This window comes from Eurosta solidaginis, chromosome 5 (assembly GCF_040869045.1).
Source record: "Eurosta solidaginis isolate ZX-2024a chromosome 5, ASM4086904v1, whole genome shotgun sequence".
Lineage (NCBI taxonomy): Eukaryota > Metazoa > Arthropoda > Insecta > Diptera > Tephritidae > Eurosta > Eurosta solidaginis.
The window spans coordinates 222,139,434-222,151,730 of record NC_090323.1 but is presented as its reverse complement, the minus strand read 5'-3'; the positions used below and the strand labels follow the sequence as shown (position 1 = coordinate 222,151,730).

The 12,297-nt window shown below is 36.4% G+C and overlaps 1 protein-coding gene across 9 annotated transcripts in view; it reads left to right on the top strand.

Moving 5' to 3' along the window:
* Window positions 1-12,297, top strand: part of LOC137252567 (serine-rich adhesin for platelets) — a 370,986-nt gene that overhangs the window by 70,613 nt on the left and 288,076 nt on the right. The window lies entirely within an intron of this gene.

The window sequence follows — 12,297 nt, the reverse complement described above, 5'->3', positions numbered from 1 at the left end:
AAATTGATAAAAACCTTCTTAGGGCTTCATTCTGTATTGCGAACGATAGCTCAAGCGAACGATTCGCCTCAAACGATTTCGTCTAGCAATGGGATTCTCTATCATTTTCGTTTGGCATTTAGGTTTTTTACTTTATGTCAAACAGGAAGGCGAAAGCAATTGTTAAATAATCAGCCCTATTCTGCATTTCGACTTGGATTGGAATTTTTTGATTTGGCAATTTTGGTATTCTGTGTTCCAATCTCTTTCGATCCAACTTCGAATCGTTCGATTTTGTGTATTCTGCATTTCGGTCGTAGTTCCGTTTTTCTAAGTTGCAAATTAGTTGGCGGAAAAATATTTTCTTTTTATTTTTTTTTTATTAATTTACAACAGAATTTTAACAAAAATGTAAATAAAACTTGTTAAGGAACGTAGAAAGCTTGATGATGATGGTTTTTTATATGCTTCCAGGTCAAAAACAATATGTCGATATCGAAGTCCTTGGACGTATTTGCCCTGCAAAAGTATCTAAGACATACTTGAAAGCAACCTTATTAAGTCGAAAGTTTTTTTTGAAACTAAATAAGAGAATAAGTCATTAAACTTTACCACTTTTTAGTTCAATTTCTTACAATTCGTAACTCATCTCAAATGGTTTACACAAATCTCGCAATATTTGCCTTTCCATTTTCGTATGCGTTGCTTTCCAGCTCCACAAATAATGCCGCGGCTATTGATTCCATTACAATAGACAGCTAAAATTTCTCCCTGTTCGCTGGGTCCACTTATATGCCAAAGCAAGCTGCCGGAGTAGAGGAAGGTGAAGCGAAAACGTAAACAATCCTTGCGGAAAGAACAAATAAACCTTCATTAAGTATTTTTGGCCAGTGCAATGAAATTAGCATCCATAAAATTCAGAAAATATCAACTATACAATTATGAAAGCATTTCACTCAAAGAAATATAACACTGCGGCAATGTATTCTATTGCTTTTTTTGTACAAAATGGCGTGGATAATAAAATATAGACGTTTTTCAATGTTTTCACAAATTTTCTTTAATTTATTTAGTTCCAATGTTCACACATTCCGTATTAATAGCTGATTTCGAAAAATCATTTGCTCTTCCTCTTCTCGTTACGATTCCGTCGTAATGTAGAATACCAACTTCGATTAAAACGGAACGTGGAACGGGAACGTAATCGAAATGCAGAATAGGGGTGAATAAGTTGTCACCGTTTAACACAGTGCAAATGCACTAGCGATTCATCTCTGAGGCGAAACGAACATTCGTATCGTAATAGAGAATTAGGCCGTTAAAAAATTATATGAGACAAGACAGAGCAGAAATCTCAAAAAAAAAAAAAACTTTTCTTAATAAATATCTTATCGAAATTAAATAGTTATCTTTATTTCAGTGTAAATGCATTCCAGACTCCGAATTTGGCTAGCATGGACTACAGTCCATTCTCTCTTGACTAAGAGAGGAGGCCTATGGGCATTAATGGGTCATATACAACGTGTAATTGAGTAAGCTGAAAATCTCGAAGTTTATTAAAATTAAACTGAGTACAACGTGAAGATTTGTATTGATAGGGTCCAATCAAAAGAATTTGCCTCGTGCCCCGGAAGATATAGTTACGCCACTGGTGCATAGAAAAGTTTAATATTAAAAAATTCCAGTTAAATAACAAAAAATCGTCCAACCACTAATTCTTATCCCTCATTTTTTTTCAGATCACGAATTACCTGTAATCCACAAACACCTAATCAGTTGTAAAAGGCGTTAATAAAAGTCATAAAAATATAAATGAAGAAAGTCTGTGAGCATAATCAAAACACTGATGCTGACGTTTTTGATAAACTTTTGCAAACAACTTATATTTGATTAATGATGTAACATACTTAAAACATAAGTGAAAAAGCTAGTAATGTTGGTAATGTCAGAAAGGAACGTGTGATTAAAAAAAACACAAAAAAATACTGCTTTTAACCTAAAAATAAAACAAGTAAGGAAGGCTAAGTTCGGGTTTAACCGAACATTACATACTCCTCTGAGAGCTATGGAGACAAAATAAGGGAAAACCACCATGCAGCAAAATGAACCTAGGGTAAACCTGGAATGTGTTTGTATGACATGTGTATAAAATGGAAGGTATTAAAGAGTATTTTAAGAGGGAGTGGGCCATAGTTTTATAGGTGCACGCCATTTAGGGATATCGCAATAAAGGTGGACCAGGCCTGAATCTAGAATTTGTTTGTACGATATGGCTATCAAGTGAAAGGTGTTAATGAGTATTTTAAAAGGGAGTGGGCCTTAGTTCTAAAGGTGGACGCCTTTTCGAGATATCGCCATAAAGGTGGGCCAGAGGTGACTCTAGAATTTGTTTGTACGATGCGTATCAAATGAAAGGTTTTAATGAGTATTTTAAAAGGGCGTGGGCTTAGCTCTATAGGCGGATGCCTTTTCCAGATATCACCATAAAGGTGGACCAGGGGTGACTCTAGAATTTGTTTGTACGATATGGGTATCAAATGAAAGGCGTTAATGAGTATTTTAAAAGAGCGTGAGCCTTAGTTCTATAGGTGGACGCCTTTTCGAGATATTGCCATAAAGGTGGACCAGGGGTGACTCTAAAATTTGTTTGTAAGATATGGGTATCAAATGAAAAGTTTTAATGATTATTTTAAAAGGGAGTGGGCCTTAGTTATATAGGTGGACGCCTTTTCGAGATATCGCCATAAAGGTGGACCAGGGGTGACTCTAAAATTTGTTTGTAAGATAGGGGTATCAAATGAAAAGTTTGAATGTTTATTTTAAAAGGGAGTGGGCCTTAGTTCTATAGGCGGATGCCTTTTCCAGATATCACCATAAAGGTGGACCAGGGGTGACTCTAGAATTTGTTTGTACAATATGGGTATCAAGTGAAAGGTGTTAATGAGTATTTTAAAAGCGAGTGGGCCTTAGTTCTAAAGGTATACGCCTTTTCGAGATATGCCATAAAGGTGGGCCAGAGGTGACTCTAGAATTTGTTTGTACGATATGGGTATCAAATTAAAGGTATTAATGAGGGTTTTTAAAAGGAGCGGTGGTAGTGGTATATGTGAAGGCGTTTTCGAGATAACGGCCAAAATCTGGACCAGGGTGACCCAGAACATTTATTTATATATTTATATATGTAATACCACGAGCAGTATTTCTGCCAAGATGCCAAGGACTTTTGGTTTCGCCCTGCAGAACTTTTTCATTTTCTTCTACTTAATATGGTAGGTGTCACACCCATTTTAAAAAGTTTTTTTCTAAAGTTATATTTTGCGTCAATAGACCAATCCAATTACCACGTTTCATCCCTTTTTTCGTATCTGGTATAGAACTATGGCATTTTTTCATTTTTCGTAACTTTCGATATCGAAAAGGTGGGCGTGGTCATAGACGGATTTCGGCCATTTTTTATACCAATACAAAGTGAGTCCAGATAAGTACGTGAAATGAGTTTAGTAAAAATATATCGATTTTTGCTCAAGTTATCTCGTTAAAGGCCGAGCGGAAGGACAGACGGTCGACTGTGTATAAAAACTGGGCGTGGCCTCAACCGACTTCGCCCTTCTTCACAGAAAATAGTTATCGTCCGAGAATCTAAGCCCTTACCAATTTTCACAACGATTGGTAAATCTTTTTTCGAATTATGGTATTAAAAATATCCTAGACAAATTAAATGAAAAAGGGCGGAACCACGCCCATTTTGCAATTTTCTTTTATTTTTATATTTTTTTGCACCATATCATTACTGGAGTTTAATGTTGACATAATTTACCTAAATACTGTGAAGATATTAAATTGTTAAAATTTTACTTAAAATTTTTTTTTAAGTAGGCGTGGTCGTTCTCCGATTTTGCTAATTTTTATTAAGCATACATATAGTAATATGATTATATCTTCAATGACTGCCAAATTACAGATTGCAAAACTTTTAAATTACCTTCTCTTAAAAGTGGGCGGTGCCATGCCCATTATCCGAAATTTTACTAATTTTCTATTCTGCGTCATAAGATCAACTCACCTACCAAGTTATATCGTTTTATCCGTAATGAATTATCGCACTTTTTCGGTTTTTCGAAATTTTCGATATCGAAAAAGTGGGCGTGGTTATAGTCCGATATTTTTCATTTTAAATATCGATCTGATATGAGTGCCCAGGAACCTACATGCCAAATTTCATCAATATACCTCAAAATTTACTCAAGTTATCGTGTTAACGGTCAGGCGGACGGACCGACGGACATGGCTCAATCAAATTTTTTTTCGATACTGATGATTTTGATATATGGAAGTCTATGTCTATCTCAATTCCTTTATACATGTACAACAAACCGTTATCCAATCAAAATTAGTATACTCTGTGAGCTCTGCTCAACTGAGTATAAAAACAAATGCAAGTACATCACGACGAGCGAAAACCACCAGCAGCTATCAAAACTTGTTGTTTTTGATTGTGATGCTAAAAACTAAAGCAATTTACGTGACAAAAAAAATACTACATAAAACAAAAAGAAAGCTTAAAAAAAATGTCGGCATGTTCTGTAAGTGTACTTGTAAGCACACAAGGGTATAGTAACTTTGATTGAAGAACGATAGTACGTATTGGCATAGGGCTATCGAGATAGATATAATAAAATAAAAATAAATGTAAGGCGCGATAACCTCCGAAGAGATCTGAGGCCGAGCTTATCTTCCAATTTGCGTCGTGCTCCTCTTGATTTTCCCTACAAATTGGCCGGACGGGACCTACATGATTTTATGCCGACTCCGAACGGCATCTGCAAGGCAGATGAGTTTTCACTGAGAGCTTTTCATGGCAGAAATACACCCGGAGCGCTTGCCAAACACTGCCGAGGGGCGACCCCGCTTAGAAAAATTTTCTTCTAATTGAAAAACCTTATTTCTAAAATTTTTGATGTTGCTTTGCCCGGGGTTTGAACCCAGGGCATCCGGTGTGGTAGGCGGAGCACGCTACCATCACACCACGGTGGCCGCCGAGACTTTGTTTCGTTTATTAACGTTGATTATCGTAACGAAATGATATCGGGTTGTTGGTTAAGCGTGCCTGGTTCTCACTATATTTGCGTGTACAAGTTAACTCAGTGAGAGCACTTGAACAAGATAAAAATACATGATTGTTCAACTATATGTTTGGCTCAACTGCACAAAAATAAAATATGTTAGTTCAGGTTGTCAAAATCTGCGTGTTGGTGTTATGCGAATGGAATGGAAGAAAACTTAAAACTTAGCAGCGTTTGCATGTTGTAAGAAAATGTTGCCAATGTGTTTGTTTCATTCTCAGTTTGCCATCTCCCTTTGACAATCCCATCGACCATGCAATGACAAAAATAAAATCAGCTGATTAGAGGAGTGAACCATATAATTGAGCCATGATAAAAATATTACCACGCAAAACCGCTGGGAGGAAAATGACGTTTAAAAAATTCTAAAATTCTCACTATTCTCACATTTTTATACTCAGTTGAGCAAAGCTCACAGAGTATATTAACTTTGATTGGATAACGGTTTGTTGTACAGGTATAAAGGAATCGAGATAGATATAGACTTCCATATATCAAAATCATCAGTATCGAAAAAAAATTTGATTGAGCCATGTCCGTCCGTCCGTCCGTCCGTCCGTCCGTCCGTCCGTCCGTCCGTCCGTTAACACGATAACTTGATTAAATTTTGAGGTATCTTGACGAAATTTGGTATGTAGGTTCCTGGGCACTCATCTCAGATCACTATTTAAAATGAACGATATCGGACTATAACCACGCCCACTTTTTCGATATCGAAAATTTCGAAAAATCGATAAAGTGCTATAATTCATTACCAAAGAGGGATAAAGCGATGAAACTTGGCAGGTGGGTTGAACTTATGACGCAGAATAGAAGCTAGGTAAAATTTTGGACAATGGGCGTGGCACCGCCCACTTTTAAAAGAAGGTAATTTAGAAGTTTTGCAAGCTGTAATTTGGCATTCGTTTAAGATATCATGATGAAATTTGGTAGGAACGTTACTTGTATTACTATATGTATGCCTAATAAAAATTAGCAAAATCGGAGAACGACCACACCCACTTTAAAAAAAATTTTTTTTTAAAGTGAAATTTTTACAAAAAATTTAATATCTTTACAGTATATAAGTAAATTATGTCAAAATTCAACTCCAGTAATGATATGGTGCAACAAAATACAAAAACAAAAGAAAATTTCAAAATGGGCGTGGCTCTGCCCTTTTTCATTTGATTTGTCTAGGATACATTTAATGCCATAAGTCGAACAAATATTAACCAATCCTTGTGAAATTTGGTAGGCGCTTAGAATCTAGGACAATAACTGTTCTCTGTGAAAAAGGTTGAAGCCACGCCCAGTTTTTATATACAGTAGATCGTCTGTCCTTCCGCTCGGCCGTTAACACGATAACTTGAGCAAAAATCGATATATCTTTACTAAATTCAGTTCACATAATTATCTGAACACACTTTGTATCCGTATAAAAAATGGCCGAAATCCGACTATGACCACGCCCACTTTTTCGATTTCGAAAAATACGAAAAATGAAAAAAATGCCATAATTCTATACCAAATACGAAAAAAGGGATGAAACATGGTAATTGCATTGGTTTATTAACGCAAAATATAACTTTAGAAAAAAACTTTGTAAAATGGGTGTGGCACCTACCATATTAAGTAGAAGAAAATGAAAAAGTTCTGCAGGGCGAAATCGAAAGCCCTTGGAATCATGGCAGGAATACTGTTCGTGGTATTACATATATAAATAAATTAGCGGCACCCGACAGATGATATTCTGGGTCACCCTGGTCCACATTTTGGCCGAAATCTCTAAAACGCCTTCACATATACAACTACCACAAATCCCTTTTAAAATTCTTATTAATACCTTTAATTTGACACCCATATTGTACAAACAGGTTATAGAGTCAACCCTGGTCCCCCTTTATGGCGATATATCGAAAAGGCATCCACCTATAGAACTAAGGCTCACTCCCTTTTAAAATACTCATTATCACCTTTCGTTTGATACTCATAATGTACAAAAGCATTCTAGAGTGAACCCTGGTCCACCTTTATAACGATACCCCGAAAAGGCGTCCACCTATAGAACTAAGGCCCTCTCCCTTTTAAAATACTCATTAACACCTTTCATTTGATACCCATATCGTAAACAAGTTCTAGAGTCACCTCTGGTCCACCTTTATAGCGATATCTCGAAAAGGCGTCCACCTATAGAACTAAGGCCCACGCCCTTTTAAAATATTCATTAACATTAATCGTACAAATAACACATTCCAGGATTGCCCTAGGTTCATTTTCCTACATGGTGATTTTCCCTTATTTTGTCTCCATAGCTCTCAACTGAGTATGTAGTGTTCGATTACACCCGAACTTAGCCTTCCTTACTTGTTTATTTTGTTTTTTTTTTCAAAAAAAAACAAAAAAAATTAAGATATTTTTTATTGCATAAAAATTTTGCAATTTTATGTAGACCAGAATTTTCAGTCGTTAGAAGGAATTTCTTTAGTGGGCAAGGAATCAAACAGTCAGCCGCATTCCAGACTTTCCAGGCCTCACTTTATATTCTAATTTCCCGCATTATGCCACGATCCTCTTCTGCTGGATTTTCTTCAATAAATCCTTTAGAAATTTATATCTTCGAAGAGATCAAGGCCAAGCTTTCTTTCCAATTTGCAGTATTCGTTTATATACAAATTGGCGGACTTAAATACATGTTTTATGCCCACCTAAAACCTAATCTTCCAAGGCGGACAAACTTTTGGTGCCATGGCAATGCGGACGGACAATCGATCCTATTTTTGAGAGATGGACCAGCACACTACTTCTATACCATGGCGACGGGATTTGACGGTACATCTGGTGATCTCAGGCTAAATGAACTAACATACTTAAACTGGACGGTGATGTTCAGCTAAACTGCAAGGAGCTACAGCGTCTTTGCTGACCTGAGCAAGTTATGGTAGATTATACATGAGTTGTTTGATTGTGTTTTCTTTGGTTTGGCATTTCCACAAAGTTTAAGAGAGCGATTTTAAAATTTTTTTTTAAATCAAAAAACCATTATGGCCGCCGAGAAGAGAGAATGGTTTTACCTTCTTATAGTTTTATCATGCACTCGACTGGGAAGTTGTGCACCTCGACTAGAAATCCCCGACCGTGACTGTACAGAATTTAATTTTTTTTTATAATTTTTTTCTATTTCTAAGAAAATTATTATTATAACCAAGAATTAAATAGTTTTAATTTTTAAGACAATCAATTGTCCAAATTAAGGGGAGGATTTCTATGGCGAAATATCATATTTCCCTTTTTTGATAGCTATTTTCCGTTTTTTTTAATTTTTTTTTGTAGTGTAGGTGGTAAAACACGAAGGAAAAAAATTTAAGCATTTTAATAGAGAAACTAAATGGAATAGTCGCCATCTGCTCAAGATACGTGCCACTACTTTATCTGACCGTAAGATGTAATATTCTCGGAACCAACTTCTTTCGTTATTGTTCGCAAACATCAACTTTTGTCGGTTTCCACTCGTACCGCACAATCTTTGCTAAGTGGACGTATATGAATGTCCCTAACAGAATTACGAAAATGACAAATTGTAACTTTGCTGTCACAATATGTAAAACTTTCCAACCGAAATTGCGAAAAAAGTAAGAGAAAATATTACTTGTACAAAAAACAAAAGCATTGCGGTCATAGCAAAACGCATACGAAACGAGTGACAGTGAATAGTGCACTTCTAAGTTATTGTGGCTAGAATATGAGCGAACTAGAGAGTGCGGATATCCGTAAGCAATTTTCACACATTGAAGCTACCATATGTGGGTTTGCAAGTTTATGTATGAACATACATGCATATATATATATATATATGTACGGCAGTGAACATAATTGTGGACGCCAAATCAAAAGTTTCACCGGAAGCAATGGTGTTAGCACTTAGAGCTGCAGTGAGACTTAGCGCTAAATGAAGTTTGAGGTTGTGAGATTGAGATGGTTTTGACCTCAACTATTAGAGCGAACGATTGTTACAATAGCAATAGAGTGCTAGCTAACCCCCAAAAGTATGCCAAAACAAAAAGTAAAGATGAGAAATAAGCTAAAAAACACACTGAAAAACTAGACCCCACACACACATACCTATACGTATATAGAGATAAGTTAATATGCTATGCATCAGCATAGCTTTGGAATATGACAATCATGAGTGTAAGCATTGTTTGTGCAAGTGTTTTTAGCCCCTTGGCAGAAAGTTTTGTGTCAACGATTAAAAGTAAAATAAAGTTAACGTAAACGAGCAGATGCCAGCCGAATATGTCAAAAAAAATACATAATACACAAATGGCTTAGTAGTGTGAAAGTTGACGTGATGCGCGTTTTCTGATTATTTATGGAACCGATTCTCTTAAGAACTGTTAAGGGACTTATTTGAAGATGATATAAAACTAGTAAAGAAACGTGAACTAATGTGAACTTATTGAAATTTTTATGAACAGAGGGGCTTAAAGTTTTGCTTGTAGGATATGTTTTCTTATCAAAACCCTAGAGAGGTTAATAGATGTATATATAAAATCGAATATGAATGAAGCATTAGTCTCATCAGAAAAAGGCAAGTCACTTGATATTACATTACATAGGGTGTTCATGAATATAGTGTAACGAATTTAGTGCAAATCCTCTTATTTGCAACATTCTGCTAAGTACGAATCAATAAACTGTTGAATAAATAACTCCAATATTTAATAATGCAAAATGACCTTTATTAAAGTACTTCACAATAACATTTATAACTCGCAACTAATAGCTTGCTAAATGAAGCTGATAATACTGCTATTGCTCGCTAGATAGCGTCTTAAATCTAACTGATTTTCGCACCTCTACTGTTGCTGGCTTTTATAGTGTTTGGTTTCCTCGTTGACATTTCTAGGCGGTTCTGTTCTAGAATCGACTAATTGGTTATCTGCTATAAGTTTCTCAGCTATAACTACAGATGCACAATTTTTATAGCTTCTCGCACATGCGCGTGTATTTGTGAAGGACACTTCCACAATTATAATTGCATATCTCATATAAGATATCTGCATGAGTTTGTGCGTTACTTCTCCGCTGCGTGTACGTACATATGTGTAGACATAATGATTGAATTATTGATGTGTATACAGTCACTGCTTAGCATCGGCTTAGAGATGGCAGTACTCCTTAATATTGCTAATATTCGTAACAAAAGATAAATAAGATTATAGCAAATAAATAATAGTAAGAGATGATATTATAATTATAGTAAGTTTTGAATGTCTTCCGACAATCAGCTCTCTACACCAGGTGCTTATGAATTTTCATGCTTGGGCATCTGGAGTCGAGTTAACTGCCAACGCGAAAAAACCAATGGAGTATTATGTGCTAGGAAATAAAAGGTCACTACTTAAAGATAGTTTTGGAGGTGTAGCCATACGAGAAAAGCACAGCGCAAAATATTTAGGAATCTAGAGAACACGTTGACGTGGAAACTCAAAGTGGAAGAAAGAATCCGACGATTAACGCATGCAAGAGAATGCCAGCACGCACTTGGCGTTCATCGCCCAAACTCTCTCTCATTGAGTATTTACGGCAATTGTAAAGTCGATACCCTCAAAATTGGGGCTAAGTTTAAAGGGCAGCCACACAAAGTAGTATGCATTTAAAAAAAATTGAGAAGTCTTGCAGATTGTCAATGATTAGCATAACGGGAGCCCTGAGAAGAATCCTGAAAGTAGCATTGCATGTCATTCTGCACATCTATCTGCAGAACTAATGAGCACAAATATGGTTCTTCCAGCAGCAACAAAGTCTAAGTCCTCGGCGCAGGTTGAGTGCAGGCCGTATTGCTCTAGCAGTATAGGGCCATTAAATAAAAGGCCACCGGACTTCATTGTTCCATTTCTGAGCTTCAAAGGAGATCTTGGGCCACAATCATCCGGAAGGTCAGCGCAATGGTGCGGAAATGGCAGAAACTATTATACATATGTTCGAAATTAACGAAACGGGCCGTGCCTGCAGTTTAATCTGTCGATCCAGAAATACGTAGGTCGTACAAGTTACCGAATCACTGCAGTGTCTTTCAGGCAGAAATATTAGCCATGAGAATGCAGCGGATCTTCAGGCGGAGATCAAGGTAATAATATCACACAGTATTTCATAAAGAATTGGCCTGTAATACAAAGGAGCATTCAGAAACTTTGCTTAGGCCGGACCATACATCTATACTGGATTGTCTGTCATAAAAGGATAGAAAGTAGCGAAAAGCCTGATAAATAGGCAAAGGAGGCCGAAATCAAAAGGAGACCGGAGTGGCATGGACTGACACGTTGGTTGCAAAATTTCTAAGATCATGTTAAAATACTACGACGTTAAGCTGAAAAAAACTGCTCATACCCTTGAAGAGAGGAGCCTTAAGGCTCACGATGGGCATACTTATTGGACAGTTCCTTCTGACCGCACATGTTTATAAGAAAGGACTGTTAAGTAACGGCAGTTGTAGGAAGTAGGCGAGCTGCAGGAATAAATGGTTGAGCATATTTGTGTTGGGGTCCTGCGCTCACGAAGTCAAAGCTTCAGTTTTAAGCGGCGACAGAATAGCCATATCTTGAGGCAGAAATTAAGCAAGGTTCTAGAAAACATCTAGTATTTGCCAAGAGGACGGAGTTATTCTATAACATAGGTGCTGGTACTTAATAAGGGGTTTCCGTATGGTCGCCGAACAAAATCTTATAACATTATGTACACATTCAGGTTTTTATTGACCGGCTAGTTCAACCCAAACTAACTAGGGCCGTTAAATTATTATATTCAGAAAAAAACAAATTTTCTAAATGGTGGTCAAGATATAAAGAGATAACTTCTTTTTAAGCTAAAAACATGGAAGGCGAAAGAATTCCCGATAGGTGGGGTATGGGTTAAAATAATTGAAAAATTCTCCATATTTTAAGATCCTGAAACTTTGAATGTTGTTTAGAGCACTATTTTGTTGTAATATTAAGAATAAAAAAATGTTTAAATAGGGACGGACCGAGATATTTAGAAAATACGTTTAGATCATTAGAAATTTTTCTTTCGATTTTTAATTAGCTTCTTATTAAGCTAGAAACTCGAAGCCTTACACATAGTTTAGGTCTCCGTCAAAATTTCACAAAATGAGAAAACATTCCGCTAGACTGCGCACGGATTGAAATATTTGGAAAAATCCTAATGATCGAAA